This window comes from Sminthopsis crassicaudata, chromosome 2 (genome assembly GCF_048593235.1).
Source record: "Sminthopsis crassicaudata isolate SCR6 chromosome 2, ASM4859323v1, whole genome shotgun sequence".
In the NCBI taxonomy this organism is placed as follows: Eukaryota; Metazoa; Chordata; class Mammalia; order Dasyuromorphia; family Dasyuridae; genus Sminthopsis; species Sminthopsis crassicaudata.
In genome coordinates, this window is record NC_133618.1 from 62,370,247 (window position 1) to 62,384,845 (window position 14,599).

Sequence of the window (14,599 nt, forward strand, 5' to 3'; positions counted from 1 at the left end):
TATCCCTTGTATTCAGTTTTTCCAAATTATCCCCCCCTCCCTCTATTCCCTCCCCCCGATGACAGGCAATCCCATACATTTTACATGTGTTACAATATAGTCTAGATACAATACATGTGTGTGAATATCATTTTCTTGTTGCACAATAAACATTAGATTCCGAAGGTACATGCAACCTGGGCAGACAGATATTAGTGCTAACAATTTACATTCACTTCCCAGTGTTTCTTTTCTGGGTGTAGCTACCTCTGTCCATCATTGATCAACTGGAAGTGAGTTGGCTTTTCTTTATGTTGGAGATTTCCACTTCCATCAGAATACATCCTCATACAGTATTGTTGTTGAAGTGTACAGTGATCTTCTGGTTCTGCTCATTTCACTCAGCATCAGTTGATTTAAGTCTCTCCAGGCCTCTCTGTATTCCTCGTGCAGTAACTTTTCAAGCTACTTTGGAAACATTGTGTGAAAAATAATCTTTGACCTGGTAATGAGATGAAAATGAGAGACATTTTCTTGACTGTTCCTTAGGATGCTGTAGCTCATCATACACATTAAGGGGAAAATACAAATATGAATTCCCATTTTAGTGAGATTTTCTTGAGTAGAAATAACTATTCTCTTAAGTCTGTTACATTGGAATCATTTCTATGCATCATATCCTTTTTTGAATATATGATAATGATTTCTCTTAGATAATATTTCTATAGGATTGTACAATATTTTACAATACTATTTTACATTCAAACCAATCCTGAAAGATAAATTTTATTGGCATAAAGAGGTTAAGTGACTTGCCAAGTGTAACATAATTACTAGGTGGCTGAAGTTAAATTTGCATCTAGGACTTCATGACCCTGGGTCAGATCCAGCTTTCCATCAAATTTACCACTTATATGCCTCTATTTTCTTATTAAAAATCCAGCTTCTGGAATAAGACCTCACTATTTGACAAAATTTCTGGGAAAACTGGAAAATAATCTCAGAAATTTAGCATAGACCTACATCTCACACTCCATACCAAAATAAGGTCAAAATGCATACATGATTTATCTGATACCATAAGCAAATTAGGAGAACAAGGCATAGTTTACATATAACATCTTTAGAGAAGGGAGGAATTTATGACTAAATTAAAAATAGAGAACATTGTGAAATAGAGGCCTTGATTACATTAAATTAAAAAGATTTTGCACAAACAAAACCAATACAAACAAGATTTTTTTTAAAAAAATATTTTTTAAACTAATGGTTTTATTTTTTCTGGTTATACATGTATATTACCTTTTAAAATCCATATTTCTTTATGAATCATGTTGGAAGAGAAAAATCAGAAGAAAAGGGAAAAGCCAGGAGAGAAAACACACACACACACACACACACACACACACACACACACACACACAAAGCTATCACAGAATGTGTTGATTTACATGCAATCTCCATAGTTCTCTCTCTGGATGCAGATGGTGTTTTCTATTAATTTTTTTGGGATTGCCTTGGATCTCTGAACCACTGATAAAAACCAAATTTTTAATAGTTGATCGATGCACAATCTTGATGATTTTGTGTGCAATGTATTCCTGGTTCTGCTTGTTTTACTCAGCATCAATTTGTGTAAATTTTTCCAGGATTTTCTAAACTCAGCTTCTTCATTATTTTTTATAGAACCAATACAAGCAATATTAAAAGGGAAATACAAAGCTGGGAAAAGTTTAAGAGCCAGTGTTTCTGATAAAGGCCTCATTTCTAAAATATATAAAGGAGTGTCTCAAATTTATAAGAATACGCATCATTCCCTGATTGATATATTGTCAAATGATTTGAACAATTTTCAGATGATGAAATTACAGCCATCTATAATACATACTCTAAATCCCTATTGATTGAGATAAATGCAAATTAAAACAATTCTAAACCACTTCAGACCTTTCAAATTGGATAAGAGAGCAGGAAAAGATAATGACAAATGTTGGAGGGGATGTGAGAAAACTGAGACACTAATGTATTGTTAGTAGAGTTGTAAAATGATCCAGCCATTCTGCAAGGCAATTTGGAACTATGCCCACAGGGCTATAAACTTGTATACCCTTTGTTCTAGAAGTATTACTATTGGATCTGTATTCCAAAGAAATCATAAAGGAAGAAAAAGGGCTCACAAGTGCAAAAATATTTGTAGTACCTTTTTTTGTGGTGGCAAAGTCTTGGAAACTTAGTGGATGCCCACTATTGAGGCATCAATTGGGAAATGGCTGAACTAAGTTATGGTATAGAAAAGTAATGGAATATTATTATTCTATAAAAAATGAACTTTAGGAAGACTTGGAAAGATGTAAATTAATTCTGAGTGAAATAAGTAGAAACAGTAATACATTGCACATAGCAACAGCAAAATTATGTGATGATCAATTATGAAAGGTTTGGTTCTTCCCAATGATTTAGTGATCTAAGACAATCACAATAAGCTTTGGATATAAAAAGCCATTTGTGTCCAAAGAGAGGACTATGGAGACTGAATGTTAATCAAAACATATTTTATTCACTTTTTTTCTTTTTATTCTGTTTTTTCTTGTGTTTTTTTCCTTTTGTTTTGATTTTTCTTTCTCTATATGATTCACAAAGGAATGTGTGTTAAATTAATGTATATGTATAACTAGAAAAAAGAAAACAATAAAAAGGGAAATTAACTTTGTGAATAATTATATTTCATAAATAACATTTTTATCTTTGAGCAAGAATGATCTAATAAATGTCTCATCTCAAGAACATAAAGAACTTTGTCAGATCTATTAAAATATGAGTCATTCCCCAATTGCTAAATGCTCACAGGATATGAACAGGCAGTTTTTGATGAAGTTAAAATAATCATTATTGATTAAATACAAATTAAAGTAACCTTGAGATATCATTTTACAACTATCAGATTGGTTTAAATGATTTTTTTTAAAATCAACAAATGTTGGAGGAAATGTGGAAAAACTGGGACATTAATCTGAGCTTTGAACATTTTCAACCATTTTGGAGAGTAATCTGGAATTATTTTGAAAGAATTATTAAACTTCCCATACCTTTTAAGCCAGTAATAACACTATCAGGCCTGTTCCCAAATATGATTGGGGAAAAGGAAAAGAATCTACATATTCTTAAACATTTATAATTGCTCTCTTTCTGATATCATCTACAAATTAGAGGAATGTCTGTTAATTTGGGAATCACTGAACAAATCGTGGTATAGGATTGTGATGTAATACTACTGTTCTATAAGAAATAATGAGCTCAATGATATTAGAAAACATGGGAAGATTTGCACAAAATAATGAAGAGTAAAATGAACAGAACCAAAAGAACATCATATATGGTAACAGTAATATTGTTTAAGAACAACATTGAGTTATCATTTGATTACTATAAATATCCAAATTCCTGCAAAGGATCAAAGAAGGAAGACACTATTATATCAAGAGAATGAACTGATAGATAGAAGTATGTATAGAATGATTTTATATATGTATATATAAATTGTTCGATCTAATGGTTGTTATGTAAGGCAGTGGAGGGAAACAAGGAGGGGAAAGAAAGTTTCATGATAACTATTATATATTTAAAAGGAATAGAAAGTTGTACACAATAGTTTTGCAGTTTCAGGTGCAACTTTTTTATTTTACTATGGCATGGGAATTCTTGATTTATTTCTTAAGTTCAGAAGAAAATTATTAAAATTAAAAAAGAAACATCTAGATTCAATTATCACTGACAGTTCTCATCTTACACTTGTCATCTTTAAGTTCATGGTGATAGAGATATGAAGATTCCCTACAAACATGTTAAAGGTACCATTCTGCTTCACTATGGGACTCCATTAGGTGTGCAGGATTCTTCAATAAACCATATATATGTATATTGCACAGTTGTTACTTTTTTGTGGTTACTATTATTGTTGTTGCTATTTAGTCATTCAGTCATGTTTTGACACTTTGTGAATCACATTGTTCATTATCTTAACTCCATGTCATTTCCTCCTCCAATGGTACGCTTTATTTCTTTTAGAGAGTATTTGCTGCAAACTATGTGAGAATGAAGAGAGATTGTTTTTGAAATTTCTCTCAAATTTAGGATAGCAAAATGGATTCTGTGCTCTGTCCTGATGCTAAATAACTATAAAACAATGAACAAATCACACACTTGCACCACATGCACACACACACACACACACACACACACACACACACACACACCTGACATTACCTACAATTTTACCTGTTATAAAATTAAGATGTTGGATTAAAAAAAATATTTCACACATGCTGATTAGATCCACTATATCACCTAAAGAAGGCTAAAGGATTGGAGGAGGTAGAATTATTAATTAATTACCATTAATGCAACTTCCAAATTTCCAAATAATTTTTCTCCAGTTACAATTTAGGAAAACATCATATACTGCTGAATGAGGTCTTCAAAGATGTATACTTATTTACCCTAAAATTGCACATTCAGTTCCCTTTGTCTAATCAAGCATGGCCACCTAATATCTACAGTCTATTCAGAGGTAGTCAGTGGCTTAAGCCAAGATGATAGCCTAGGATTCAGGTATACATGGTTCACATCTTAAGATCAAGAGAAAATAGAGACTCAGAACCAAAATAAGAGGAGATCATGTTTTATAGGGGTTTTTAAAATGTATGTCAATATATCTCAATTATATACATCAATATCTTAAATGTGTCAATATTGTTTTTATATCATTTAATGAATCAAATGTTACCATGAAGGGAGTGTGGCTATAGTTCTGTTTCTTAAAATATTTAGCCATTTCATGATCGTTAAGTTTCATTCTTATTTTAATCTTTGATTGTTCTAAAGAGAGGAACTAAGTCAATGTGTTTTAGTGGGGTTGTTATTTCTAGACACAAATATGCATAGGATATTATCAAGTTCTCCACCCATTTTAATATTGTACAAAATTAATGCTTTGAAGCAGGCTGTCTTCATACTGAATTTAAGATTTTGAATAAATTTTAAATATGCCTTCCCTTTATCCTCAGAAAATGAAACCTATCTTATAACAAAGGAAAGTTGTGAAGCCAAATATTGAACACAGTGAACCTGGATGATAATGAATAAAACACTCTTCATTTTTGGTCCCCTATCTTTCTGTTGAGAGGAGAATGATTTCATTACCTGTTCTTCAGGACGACTGTTATTTCCCTCCAAATACTTTGTAGTGGTATTATTATTCAGATATATATATATATATATATATATATATATATATATATATATATATATATATATATATATATATATATATATATATATATATATATATATATATATATATATATATATATATATATATGAGAATTTTAAGTGTTCTTCAAAAACTATTTCTCACTAAACTTGTGAGGAAGGTTGGAAGAATGAATCACTGTTAATTAAATATTCCCCTTAAAAATGTGTGTGTGTGTGTGTGTTTGTGTCTATGTGTGTGTATAAGAAAGACAGAAAGAGACACAGAGACAGAGAAACAGAAAAAGACAGAGACATAGAAAGAACCAGAAAGAGCTGAAAAAGAATCCAGCTTCAAACATTTATTTTGATAATATTTTAAAAGGCTTACCAGGGAACCTAGAACTAATTGATTAATAAGTGGTTGATTCCTTCTTTCCTATCTATCTATATCTATATCTATATTTTATCTATATATGTCCATTAAATTGAAATTGGATTTTGAAAGATTTTTAAAACTTTATCTACTCTTATCAAATTCCTTATCATTAGATATAGCCAATGATCTCCCTTGTTAAGATGACTTTGAATCCTGATTCTATTATCCAACGTATGGCCAATACCTTTTGGTTTGTATGATTTGAAGATATCATAAATATCCCATTGATGACTAAGTCATTAATAATAATGTTAAAGTGCCCAGGGTCAAGGACAGATCATTAGCAAACTTTGATAGAATTCTCCTTCCAAAATGATGTTAAGTAGACTCTTTTGGTTTGACTCTTTAATCTTGAATATCCCTTACTGCACTAATATAATCACTGAATAACTTGAGATATTTTATCGAATATTTTTGCTAAAATCAAGGCAACATGTTTCTGAGGCATCCCCCTTGACCTACCAATCTAATAAATCTTTCAGGAAAGGAATTGAGGCTAGTCTATTATGACCTTTTCTTGATGAAGCACAGCTGGTTCTTTGTGATAGTTGCTTTGCTTTCTCAGTGCTTACAATGCATCTCTATAATTACATATTCTAATTTTATTGGGAATTCAAATCAAAACCACTGGCTTCTGGTTTGAAGATTTGACTTATTTTCCTTTAAAAAGGGAGATATTTGCCTTTCTCTCATCCTATGGCACCTTTCCCTTTCCCAAAGATCTTTCATTCATCACAGATAATAACAACTCACTAACTCTATTTACATTTTTCCTAATAAACTGAAATATGAATCATTGTACCCTGGTTAATTAAAATTTTCCTCATTTTTATTCTATTCTTTCCAGTCCAAAGTTAATGTTATCTATTAGAGAAGTTAGAAACTAAGTGTTGCATCTTTTTCTCTCCTTGCCATTATTTATTATCAAAAATTATCCAAAAATCAACAACAAACTATTTTTTTTCTTTGATGCTCCTAGGTTACCAAATATAACTAGCATAAAAACAAATAAAAAACACTCAAATCAACAAAAACATACCTATTGTTGAACTTATTATACTTCATTAGCCTCAGCTTATTCTGCATTTAAGACATTTTGATGCTATTCTTATTTTCTTTCAAGAATATGTCAGACTCTTTTTTCTGTCGTTTGTTCCTCCTTCTGGAAAAAAATTGGATTGGTCATTGAGGTCCTTGGGTAAATGCTTTGGTCTCCTTAGACAAATCCCTCTTGCAAAAACATTTTTCTGTTTATTATTTTTTTTCTTTCCCAAGAATTTCATCTTTGAGAGCTTTCCATCCTTCGTGGAAATAGTTAAGCTATAGTTATTTTATATCATGAAATCGTGCCTATTCTATCTCTGAATCCTTTTGGAGATGGTTTGCCAAAACACAGGAGGAATTTTGGTACCCTGAAAATGATTTATATACTGCTTTCCTTTTCTTCAATATCATAAACTGATCTCTTCTCATACAAGTTTCCATTATTTAAAAGATAAAACTTTTTTAGTCTACAGAATGTCTTTTTTCCCCAATTTTCTCTATTGAGAAAGAAAAATTAAAATCATTTTATAAACATTTATAGTCAATAATTATTATAATTGTGCTTATGGGGAATATTTATATAGAGCCCTATTAGGTTTGAAAAGTAACTTTTTATGTATTAACACATTTTACCCTCACAATAGCCCTGGGAGATAGATTTTATTTTCCCCATTAAAAAAAAAAAAAAAAAAACACAATTGAGGCAGATGGAAGTTAAGTGACATTTTTAGGGTCATACCACTAAAAAGTATCTAATTCTATATTTGTGATCAGATCTTCCTGACTTGAGGTCCAGGACTGTATCCATTGTGCTATCTAACTAGCTGGGAAAACAAATTCCAACATTAGCCATATACAAAATAAATATATCACCTTTCTATGAAAAAGTTAGGTAATATTTTTCATCATGAGTCTTCTAGAATTATTGTCATTCTTCCCAAAGTTACCAAATAAAACTTCAAAGTTCTTGACTTTTACAATATTGTCATCATATAAACCACGTTTTGTGTTGGATCATGCCAGTATTTCCAGGTGTCTCTGAAATCATATCCATCATCATTTCATATAGCACAATATTATTTCATCACATCTATATACTATCACTTGTTCAATTATTCCTTAATGATCCTCAGTTTTAATCTTTTTAAAAATGAGCTATATTAATATTTTTGTATATCCTCAGATTTTGTTAAGATTATTCCTTCCCTTAACTTACTCTTCTTTTTTTGTTTATTTTCCTCTTTCCTTATTTTCCTATTGTGTGAAATATATTCTATTATGTTCAATTATGTTCAATTCTATATATTCAATTATGTTTATGCATAATTTTTCTTACTTTGACCAATTGAAATGAGAGTGAGTTCAAGCATCTAACACTTGCTGTAAAACTTTCTTTCTTGACAGTCATTTATTTAGCATCTAGACATCCTGATTGTATAACAAAAACTACCAGTCCTTCCTCTTCCCATTCTTCTTCCCAGTGAATTATTCTTTCCCTCCCTTTTTATTCTTCTTTTATGGTAATTAAAATATAACACAGGCACAATACCTTCAATTTAATTAAACACTTAGTGATTTCTGATGATTATATGGTTCTGAAAGAATACATACACACAAAATCTCCCCATATTAGAATGTAAACTATCTCTCTTTAATCTTTATGACTGCTCACTCATATTCAACTTTTAGTGTTTTTCTTGACTTTTATACTTCAAAGGTTTTGTACATCTCTGATCTTTCTTCATGAATGCTTGAAACCCTCAATTTCATTAAAGGTCCTTTTTGTTCTGCTGTAAGATTTTTTCAGAATTCTGGACAATTTAATGAAGGTCATAAACAGATTTGTTGACTTCTGGGATATTGTATTCCAAACTCTCCACTCCTTTATAGTGCTAGCTACTAAGTCATATGTGATTCTAAATGTAGACCCTTCATGTTTAAATTCTTTCTGGCTAGTAGAAGTATTTTTCTTTTTCTTGGAAGTTCTTGGCTATTATCATCTTGAACTTGGGAGTTTATTTCAGGAGGTGATTAGTAAATTTTTCTCTTTCTATTTTACCATTTGCTTTTACAAATTTTGGGCAGTTTAATGATTTCTTGAAATATGAAGATTAAGCTCTTTGTAAAATCATTTATTCATCTATGTAGCTTTTATTTATTTATTTATTTTATTTGGGTCATGACTTTCAGGTAATCTAAATTTTCTTAATTTTCATAAACATCTTTTTGATCTGTTTTCCTTATCAGTTGTACTTGCCTGGAGGCTCTGCATATTTTCCTCTATTATTTTCTGTCTTAATTTTCTTTTACTATTCCTTTTCCCCTGGAGTCATTAATTTCTATTTGTTCCATTCTAATTTTCAGACAGTTTGTTGTTTTGAAAGGTTTTATATAGCTTGCATCAAGTTATTAATTACCTTTCATATTTTTTCATACCTCCAATGTCATTTCCACTTTTTATTTTAGCCATATCATTTCATTTTTAGCTCATTTAACACTCTTGCATATGATCTATATATGATTTTTTTTCTTTAAAGTTTTTTTTTAAGAAAAAGGTTTGTCATTATTCTGTTGCCCTGACTTTGTGTTCTGAATGTACCTGTAACCACAATAGCTTTTTATAAGGGATTTTTTGTCCATTACTCTACCCTACTATATTACTTCAAGTTTTATATTAAGGCCTGCATACTTATGGAGGAAATATCTAAGCTTTTCATATTGCTACTTTGTGGAGGTTAAATTACTGAAAAATCTGAGATATATCCTCTAATTTTTCATTGCTTCCAAAGTAGTCTGATCTAGGGCAAAATCTAATATCTACCTTCTACTCTAAATTCTGTATTCCTAATCAAGGTTGGAGTGTGAGCAACATACATAAGACTTTGCCATATTTGGGTTTTGGTAGACTGCTGCTGGACCCAGCCACTGTCAGACTTTTTGCTAGCTCATGGTAATAGAATTAGAGTTTCACCTTTGATCTGGGAATCCTTACCTGATTGTTTTGCTGCAAATTGTAGACTGAATTTGGGCCATAGGTGGCACAGAAGGTAGAATACTGGTCCTAGAATCAGAAGGACCTGAGTTAAAAACTGCACTCAAACACTTACTATCTGGGCAAATTATTACACTCTATTTTCCTCAGTTACTTCATCTGTAAAATGACATGGAGAAGGAAATGGCAAACCACTTCAGTATATTTTCTAAGAAAACACCAGATGATCTTACAGATAATCGCATATCACAAAAATGATAAAACAACAATGTTGGAAAGAATTGGAGAATGGAATTGATACTCTGCTCTGCTTCTGTGATCAAATTAACATACTTCCACTTGTTTCTAAATTTATTACTTACTGACTTCAAAGTCTAGGTCCATGACTGTTTATCACCCTGAACACATGTTCCCTACTCAATAATCCTTGGATCTTCATCCTATACTTGAGTAATGAACAATGACACTATCAAGCGACACTTATTCCTGCAAAACCCACAAGATTGGATGACTACACTGGATTTGGATCTTCCTATGCTTGCACAAAGCCTCTAGCTAAACTGTAACATTCTGTCCCACCATTACTAGGTAGACTGACATACTTAGTATCTACAAATCTTTCAAACTGTTTCTCTATGCTGATGAAGATGAGATAAAATTATTTATTAGCTTATTTTTTTTTCTTAAACTTACTGGTCAGAACTTCAATTGACACATTCTTAGGTCTGTATGTAGGTATTATAGGTCAGGAAAACTCAGCTATACTTTTAACTTTTACTCTTGCCATTTTGGCTCTGCTTTGATTCCCATCAAATTTACTTTAAGAAAAAAATCTTGTTTTTTTTTAAATCTTATTTAATATTTTGTAGCGAGCTGTCGTCTCTAGAAGCTGCTGGATCGCTCTCTGGGAAGAGATCTGCTGTGTCTACTCAAATCTCTCAGACAGATTCTTCTTCCTGTAGAGAACCGTTGTCTCCAGGCAGTTGCTGTTAACTCTTGTCCAAAGAAGTGACTTCCCTTCCTGCAGAGAGCCCCGTCAAGCCTGATGCAATTCAGAGTCTTCTTCTTGAATCCTGGCTCTGAATCTCCTCCAGCTCTTATCCTTCTCCAGGCCGATCTGCTCTCTGCGCCCAGTGCTGTCTCTTTTTATCCTCCCAGAGTATGGGCGTGGGATAATGCAAGGGCTTCTGGGAAGAACCACCCCAGCCAATGAGCTTGCCCCCTCTATCAAGTCAACCTGAGTTCTCACCTTGTAATTGTCCAGAAAACCTGAATTCTCACCTTGTCACCATCCAGACAACCTGAGTTCTCACTTAGTAATCCTAACATCTCCCCCTTTCTTTTGATTTAGAACATAGGACAGTCATGACCTTGAAACATAAATCCATCAATATGGGAAGTATTACAGATAATTACATAAATTACATAAGCATATAGTAACATAGTAACATAACACATGCTAGAAGTATATAACATAATCATAATCAAATAATCATAAATTGAAAATTTATAAATGTCCATAAGTCCATTGTCCATTAGTCTCATCTTGTGTGAGGAAGTCCAATGATTCCTGCTGGTTTTTAAAGTTCTTTAACAGTCTTCTTATTATCCATGCTCTTTCAGTGTCAGATGTTTCTTAGATCTTCTCCTTTATTTTGAGGTCTTTCTCTTTTTCTGTCTCTCTCTGGTGGACAAGGCGAATATGACTCGTTGGCACCCATCTGATTCCTTCTCCTGCTGAAGAAATACAAGCAAACCCTCTCTCCCAGGCAGTTAACCTATCTAATTACCTTCTATTTACCACTTTCTAAATCTCTTCTCATCATCTGGCAATTACATTGGAATTGTTTGCACTGGACACAGCCCTGTTGGTTTAAAAGGCCTGTATTCTCCCCAAGTGTAATCCATTTACATCTGAGGGTCCAGGGTTCAAGTCCCTGTTCGGGCGCCAAATTGCAAAGGCCCGGCTAGCTCAGTCGGTAGAGCATGAGACTCTTAATCTCAGGGTCGTGGGTTCGAGCCCCACATTGGGCGCCAATTGTAGCGAGCTGTCGTCTCTAGAAGCTGCTGGATCGCTCTCTGGGAAGAGATCTGCTGTGTCTACTCAAATCTCTCAGACAGATTCTTCTTCCTGTAGAGAACCGTTGTCTCCAGGCAGTTGCTGTTAACTCTTGTCCAAAGAAGTGACTTCCCTTCCTGCAGAGAGCCCCGTCAAGCCTGATGCAATTCAGAGTCTTCTTCTTGAATCCTGGCTCTGAATCTCCTCCAGCTCTTATCCTTCTCCAGGCCGATCTGCTCTCTGCGCCCAGTGCTGTCTCTTTTTATCCTCCCAGAGAATGGGCGTGGGATAATGCAAGGGCTTCTGGGAAGAACCACCCCAGCCAATGAGCTTGCCCCCTCTATCAAGTCAACCTGAGTTCTCACCTTGTAATTGTCCAGAAAACCTGAATTCTCACCTTGTCACCATCCAGACAACCTGAGTTCTCACTTAGTAATCCTAACAATATTTTATTTTTTTTCTCGATTACATATAAAACAAATTTAATACCAAATTATCTATTTCCTATTCCACCCACACCATGGAGAATGCAAGCAATTTGACATAGGTCATACATGGATACATGTGTACAAAATACAAAATACAGTTCCATCTAAGTCATATTATAAAAAAAACAGACAAAAAGCTAGGAAAAATAAAGAAACTAAAGAAAAAGTGTATTTGATTTGCATTCTGTCTCTACTAGTACTTTTTTTGAAGATGGACAGCATTTTTTATCATAAGTCCTACAATTTTTTCTTAGATCATTGTATTGCTCAGAATAGCTAAGTTATTCAGAGAAGATCAGCATACAATATTGCTGTTACTGTGAACAATATCTCCTGGTTATTTTTATTTCACTTTGCATCACTTCATGTAAGTCTTTCATATTTTTCTGAGAGTATCCTATTTTCTTAATACACATTTCTTAAAGCACAATAGTATTCTATAAGAATCATATATAACGACGTGTTTAGCTATTTCCTAATTGAGGGGTATCCCCTCCATTTTCCACAATTTGTCAACACTAAAAGAGCTGTTATAGATGTTTTCTCCATAGAGATACTTTTATTTTTTGTTTATCTCTTTGAGATATATACTTAGTAGTGATATTCTTACATCAGTGTTTTAATTTTCCCACATCCTCTCTGTCAATATATTGTGGAGTTTCCCAAAGCTAAGGAATAGCAAATATGCTATGTATTGAGCTTGGCATAACAATAATCCTTTGTGCTTAGGATGTTATCACTCTCTGGCAAAGTATATTGTTTAGACCAGCATCAGATGTTCACTAAGGGATTTAGTTCTCTTTATTTTCCAGAATGACTTATTACATGTTTACAATTTCTATTCCTTGTCACTGACAAAGTATTTCATTCCTATTCCTATCACAGAATTCTGCTTCTGTGTGTCATGGAGTGACTAAGACTCCCCAAAGCTTAAAACACAAGTTTCAAGGACACTGAAGGACACCTGTATTGTCCCAAGAAATATTAATCTTGAGAGCCATCTCAAAATTCAACAGTGATGTGTGCTCCAATTCTTTTCAAGCATAGCTATGGCTCCAGTGCCAGCAGGATTAACCTTTTATTTTTAGGATGTGGACTTCCACACCACATGCAGGTGTTATTTTCCTTACTTTGAAATTAATGAAAATTCTGTTTCTGTCTTGACTCTCTGTCTCCATCCTGCTGTTTAGTCTCCTGCCTTATACAGGTTAGAGGTTGGTTCTGGTCCAGTTGATATTAATTGGTGTCAGAAGTGGGAAGTAAATTCCTCATTGAACATTTGCCAGAGGATAATTTTGTCCTTAGCACAAAGAATAGTGTTGTGTCAAGCTCAGGACACAGCCTACTTTCTGAGCCTCAGCTCTGGGAAGCAAGGTATCCCCTTTCCTTCCTACTTTCCTATATAATAAGATAGATTTTACACACAACTCTGTGTGTGTATTATTACCTCTTTGCGTCATGCTTGACAAGAGTAAGGTTCCCCTGTTTTCCTCATTTTCCCTTTTTCTGTCAGATATTTACCCTATTCTATTTCTCCCTTTCTCTTTCTCCCAGTGCATTCTTCTTTCTCATCCCATAATTATTTTTTTTTCAGATAATCATACCATCACATTGAATCACATCTTTGCTTTCTGTCTCTATACTCCTTTAAACTGCCCTAATGAGAAAGTTGTTAGGGATTATTAATATTATTTTCCCATATAGAAATACAGACATTATTTGTTGAATCTCTTATAATTTCTTTTTCCTGTTTACCTTTTTATGATTTTTTTTTACATTTTGTATTTAAAAAGTAAAAATTTCTATTCGGGTGTGGCACTTTCATCAGAATGTTTGAAATTCTTCTATTTCACTGGAGATTTGTCCTCTCTTCTTTCTTTCCCCTCAAAAGATTATTCTAACTTTAGTTGGGTAAGTGATTCTGGGTTGTAGCTTTAGCTCTCTAGCTCTTTGGAATATCATATTCCAAGATTTCTGATCCTTTAGTGCAGAAGTTCTTCATCATTAATTATCCTGATTGTTATTCCATTTTATTTGAATTATTTATTTTTGGCTGCTTGCAATATTTTCTCATTGATTTCCAAGGTCTGGAATTTGGCTATAATATTCATGGGAGTTTTCATTTGGGTATTTATTTCAGGAAATGATCTGTAACTTCTTTCAACTTCTATTTTACTCCATGGTTCTGGAATATAAGGATTGTTTTCCTTAATAATTTCTTGAAAGATAAATAATAAGTTCTTTTTTTATCATGACTTCCAGTTAGTCCAATAATTCTTTAATTATATCTCTAGGTCATTTATTTATCCAATGTGATGTTTAATACTTTCTTCTACTTTTTTCATTCTGTT

General features: G+C 32.9%; 1 non-coding gene across 1 annotated transcript; it reads left to right on the plus strand.

The window, feature by feature from the left end:
* Window positions 1-11,662: 11,662 nt before the first annotated feature.
* Window positions 11,663-11,735, plus strand: TRNAK-CUU (transfer RNA lysine (anticodon CUU)). The gene has a single exon. It is a non-coding gene; the product is annotated as a tRNA-Lys (tRNA).
* Window positions 11,736-14,599: the final 2,864 nt, after the last annotated feature.